Source organism: Castanea sativa, chromosome 12 (genome assembly GCF_040712315.1).
Source record: "Castanea sativa cultivar Marrone di Chiusa Pesio chromosome 12, ASM4071231v1".
In the NCBI taxonomy this organism is placed as follows: Eukaryota; Viridiplantae; Streptophyta; class Magnoliopsida; order Fagales; family Fagaceae; genus Castanea; species Castanea sativa.
In genome coordinates, this window is record NC_134024.1 from 11919371 (window position 1) to 11925515 (window position 6145).

Here is a 6145-nt window from a genome sequence, read left to right on the forward strand (position 1 = left end):
TTGATTGTGTGTGGATGAGGCTACTGCCCATGGGGCAAAAAGATCACATGCAAAAGAGGTCCTATTTGACGCGTTCTCCCTGCTGCCAATGGGGGGAGAGACAAAATCTTGAGGGTATGGGTGAGGCTACTGCCCATGCGGCTAATAGACTGCATACTAGAGATGACAATATCATGCCAGTTATGGATTGGTGGATCCCCTAACTGGTCTATGTGGTAGTGTGGTATATTTGTGATAAATTACCATATGTTAGATTTTATGGCTTTGAAATTATATTATTAGTGCTCACAGATTATAGTGTATAGTTTCATGGTATTATTTTGAGAAACTTTGTATTCGTTATTTATCATTCTTGTCATATTATTATTGAAAAGGATCTTGTAGTATTTAGTTAGAAATTTCCCAAATTAAAACATGCTTTGTAAACTGTTCATCATCATGAAACTTGCATTTCCCCTACCCCCATTAATTATGCTACTTACTGGGCTTTAGCTCATCCCACTCTTTAACAGTTTTTTAGATCAATTAGCTATACCTTGGGTATGATTAGAGTGCTATGTTAAATTGGAGACTTGTGCTGTAAATGGTTGGTGACTCAATCTTGCTATGTTCAACGAGGCCATGATTAATTCTATAGGAGTTTAGGCGCTTGAGGCTTGTCAGCCTTAGGCATGGTAGGCCTAGACTCGATGTTAAGGTTCCTTATTCTTGATAACATTGTGACTTTGTGTAATCTAGTTGGAGTTTTGTAATATATTCATGTATTATGTGGAGGCACATGACTTTTAGTTATTGTTCATAATATGTGTTATAGAGCTCTGAAAGAAAAAGAAAGATCTCCTACAGTTTGAATTGTCAAAAAGGAAAAATCTACAGGGTACCTTTGGGATTTATTTCTCATGCTTTGGTCCCTTTTGGGTTTGGAGCGTGACAATTGGAGCAACAACTAAACCAGACGAACAAACTACGTCCCAAAGATTAGCACAAAAAATGGGACAATGAAGAAAAAGAACGACAGTCATCTCTCAACAGGAGACCAACAGGAAAGGGAAGATCCGGAAGAAAGCAACATCCCTAGTAAGCGAGATAGGCAGGAAGACACCGACCGCTCGTCGGAACTAGAAAGTAGCATAATGCGCATGGCGTAAGACATATAGATGATGAAGGAGAAGATGGACATAATGATGAATGCCATGAGGGGACGGGTACCCACCAACCTGGATGAACTAGTTCAGCGGATGGACTCACCCTTCACAGTGCAAGTAACTTCCTTCCCCCTCCCAGCCAAGTTCCGAATGCCACAGGTGGAAGCATATGATGGGTCGTGGGACCCGCTTGAGCATCTGTAGTAGTTCAAGACCCTTATGCACCTACAAGGGGTTCTAGATGAGATCATGTGCAGAGAGTAGCCGAGGGCTCTGTTCATAGAGATAAAAAGTGATTATAGAGGGAAGCACGATGGCTGGTTCCTCTTGGAAAGTAAGAAAGACATACTTGCGAATGGTGCAAAGTGTTTAGATTTTCGGCCGACTACCAAAGATGACTAAGGTAGACAACCTAGCCATCAGTTTCACTAAAGATGACACTCGGCGACTCCACCATCCCCATGACAATGCTCTAGTCATTAACTTATTGATAGCCGACTTTAATACCCAATGAATGCTAGTGGATAATGGGAGCTCAGTTGACATCTTCTACTATCCTGCCTTCCAACAAATGGGGATTGACAATGAGCGGCTCCTACCCTCAGACACACCGTTAGTAGGATTCAGTGGTACCAAAGTCTTCCTTGTCGGAACCATCACTCTACCTGTAACCATTGGCACATATCCTCAACAGCTTACTAAGGAGATTAGCTTCTTAGTCATCGACTTCTCCTTCACCTACAATGCCATCATTGGCCGACCCACACTTAACGCATGGAGAGCAGCCACGTCTACGTACCACTTGCTGGTGAAGTTCCTGTAGACATAAGGGGTTTTAGAGTCGCCATCAAGTTTTTGCAATGGTCTAGGAATCATATATATAGCGTTCTTTCGAGGAAGGACCATTGATCTTACTACCAGAGATATGGGTTTGAAGTTTAGGTACGTTCTTGGGAAGGTGTTAGGCACCCAAGACCGCCCAACCCTAAGGTTGGTCTCCCATCATTATGTCTTACGTCTTAACCTAATTAAAAACATGTTCAACACTTGTATCTATACTCACACACACACTAGCATACATCTAAGCATACAACATGACATTATTATCCCAAAACACATACATATCTACCTTTAACCAAAAGAGAGCCAAACCCACATGCATATGAGAAACCCCAGCATGTGAAACCCTATCATACATCTTAAAACAAGGCAGCAACCCAAACATGGCAATCATAAGATCATATAAACATTCATATTCAAGATCAAACATCATACAAACATGTTCATCACAAAAGAGGCATGTTCATATCAATGCATGACTTACCTTTGCTTACCTTGCAACAACTCAGCACTTATAACATTAATGCATGGACATATAAATGAATGGCATTAAAACTTAGAAACCCTAATCTAAACATATAATAGTAAATAAACAAACATACATTTAAAACAGAAACTTTGGAGGCGTAAAAACACAGAAAAGAAACTAAACAGAACAACATGTGAAAACAGACAGACAAATAAAAGTTAGGGTTTCTGGGTAGTGGCTTGCGCACACAAGAACAAGCCAGCTTGCACACGCAAGAACAAGCCTACATGCACATAATCAAGCCTGCGTGTGCAGGAAAGATTATTCGTACGCAACCTCTTGCCTAGAAAACCTAAAAACACAAAAACAAAGTAGAACTTTAAAACGAAAATTCTAACAACCTAATATGCATTTTAAGCATACAAAACGTAAACCTAACCTAGAAAAACATATTAATACATATTCTAACAAACAAAAAAGCAAACAAGGAGATTCAAAGGCAGAAAATAAAAGAAACAAAAAAAGAAGAGTTTAGACTAGATACCTCACACAAAAGCTTTCTAAGCTTGATTTTGACCATTCCCCTCAGTCAAGTCTATTCATAAACCAATAAGAAAGTGATTAGCAACGTTAAACTAAAAGGATTGGGGCTAGAAAAGGTCCCAATCAAATAAATTGACTTGAGAGTGTTTTGTGAAAAACTCCCTTTTGATTCACTATTTTCTAGTGAATTTTAGGTTTTTCACGTGGGATTTCTGTGTGTTTAGAAAATATACCATGTAAGGTTTTATATAGTGGAAAAATGGGGTTTGGAATGGCTCCCAGACGATGTGGGATTCATTCTAAACCTCAACCATTATTGTAAAAAACTTGTCATTTTTATATTTCTGAAACCCTAGTTGCGTACCCAAGAGTGTGCTTGTGTACACATGCTTTGGCCCACTTACGCAGGCTGTTTCCCACGTACGTTGGCTGAGGGCCACTTTGGTCTTTTATTTTCAAAATTAGATTTTTGCTCATTTAAAAAGTTATATTTTCTATTTTAACACTCCTCAAGTCAATTTGATATTCGATTGGGCTCTAAACTGGCCTTGGGCCTTACAGTTTGAGCATCATTGGGGAACAAGGGCCTGAGTTGTAAGGAGTAAAAAATGCAGTGTTTATAGTTCCCAGCGGAGTACAGGATTGGAGAAGCATGTGAGGACCGGATGGCGGCTCACGAATGCTATATAGCCATGTTGGAAATGGACGATCACCTATAAGCGCTGAACATCAAAGAACGATGGGTCACGGTAGAACCGACAGAAGACCTGGAAGAAATCTCTTTATATGAAGACTGCCCAGGTCTGATCACCCGCATCGACATAAAGGTAGATCCTTCAATCCATAAGGAACTCGCTCTCTTCCTAAAGAACAATCAGGATGTCTTTGCTTGGAGCCATGAGGACATGTCAGGGATTAACCCAAGTATCATGGTTCACAAACTCAATGTGTCTTCATCTTTCCCTCCAGTTTGACAGAAGAAGAGAGTCTTCGCTTAAGAGAGAGACAAGGCCATAGTAGAAGAATTTCTCTAGTTACTAGAAGCAAATTTCATCAGAGACGTGTATTACCCTAATTGGTAGGCCAACGTAGTGATGGTAAAAAAGGCGAATGACAAATGGAGGATGTGTGTGGGTTTCACCAACTTAAACAGGGCCTACCTGAAGGATGGTTACCCACTCCCACGTATTGACCTCCTTATGGATTCGACAACTGGACATCAGCTACTAAGTTTTATGAACGCATTCTCCGGCTACAACCAGATCAGACTATATGAATCTGACTAAGAAAAGACTTCATCATCACAAGCCAAGGGCTCTTTTGCTATAAGGTCATGCCTTTTGGATTAAAGAATGCGACAGTGACGTATCAAATACCTGTGAATAGGATGTTCGTCCAATAGATTGGACGGAACATTGAAGTATACGTAGATGACATGCTGGTGAAGAGCAAGGAGGATCGTCACCTGGATGACCTACGAGAAAAATTTGAGACTTTCCGTCACTACGACATGAAACTTAATCTCGGCAAATGCGTGTTCAAAGTATCGTCAGGAAAGTTTCTGGGCTTCATGGTGTCACAACAAGGCTTGGACGCCAACTACCACAAAATACAAGCCATATTGGAGATGATACCTCCAAAGAACTGTAGACACCACATTTAGTACCCCTTATGACTCAGGCCCCCGTACCCCAATGATGCTCGAACTCTAAGGCCCAAGGCCAGTTTAGAGCCCACTCAGATATTAAATTGACTTGAGGAGTGTTAAAATGGAAAATATAACCTTTTGAATGAGCAAAAATTTATTTTTAGAAATAAAATGACCAACATGGCCCTCAGCCTGCGTATGTGGGTCGCAGCTTGCATACGTGGGCCAAATCATATGTACACCAGCACATTTCTACATACGCAGCTAGGGTTTCAGAAGCATAAGATAGACAAGTTTTTTGCAATAATGGCTGAGGTTTGGAATGAATCCCACATTGTCTAGAAGCCGTTCTAAACCCCATTTTTTTCAACTATAAAAATCCTTACATCGTACATTTTCAATACACACAGAAATCCTACGAGAAAACCTAAGATTCACTAGAACATAGTGATTCAAAAGGGAGCTTTTCACAAAACACCCTCAAGTCAATTTTATTTGATTGGGACATTTTCTGGTCCCAATCCTCTTAGTTTAACGCTGCTAATCACTTTCTTATTGGTTTGTGAATAGATTGACTGAGGGGAACGGTAAAAAAGCAAGCCTAGGAGCTTTTTGCTTTAAGGTATTCTTTCTAGCTTTCTTTTTATTTTCTGTCTTTTTTTTTCTTTTCTGGTTTCAATCTTGTTTTTGGTTTGGTTTATGTTTATGCATGTTTACCTAGGGTAGTATATAGTTCTGTTTATGTTCTGAGCATGCTAGGTTGTTAGAATTAGATTTTTCTTGCTTGTGTTCTGTTTTTGCGTTTTTAGGTTTTCTGGGCAAGGACTTGCATATGCATAATCTTGTTTGTGTACGTAGGCTTGATTATGCATATGTAGGCCTGTTCTAGCATGTGTGATGTCGTTGCCCAGAAACCCTAGGGAGGTTGAAGCAACTGAAGTCTCTCTTGTAGCCATATTTGGAAAAAAAAAAAAAAAAGGAAAAAAAAAGAGGAAAAAAAAGAGAGAGAAAGAGCGTGAGAAAAAAAAATGATGAAAGACGATATAAGGTGTCTGATGGGTTGAAAACTGAAAGACAATCTATGCAAAATTAAAGGGATCCCACTAGGTTGAGAACCTAGGCAAAAATTAGGGATTATACTTGAAGGAGAAGAGAACTTCCCACAAAGAAATTTTCTTCCTTCCTATGAAAGGCATCAAGCCATTGAGGGTCTCCGCCAAGATCAAGCCTATCGGGTTACCTCTCTTTAGCTCATAAGCTACCATATACATCCAAAGGTCCACACAATACGAGCTTTGAACCAAGAAATACTTTGCAAGAGCACACAAGCAAAAGGTACGAAGAAAGTACGAGCCTGGCCTCTCACCCTCAGGAAGGGCCGAACTAGAAAAATACTCAAAGACCAACTTAAGATTGAGCTTCCCAAAGACACACCACCTATTTGCCGTGGTGGAAAGGATACCCAACATGACTTGCAGCAAAGAGGGGAGATCCCTGCCC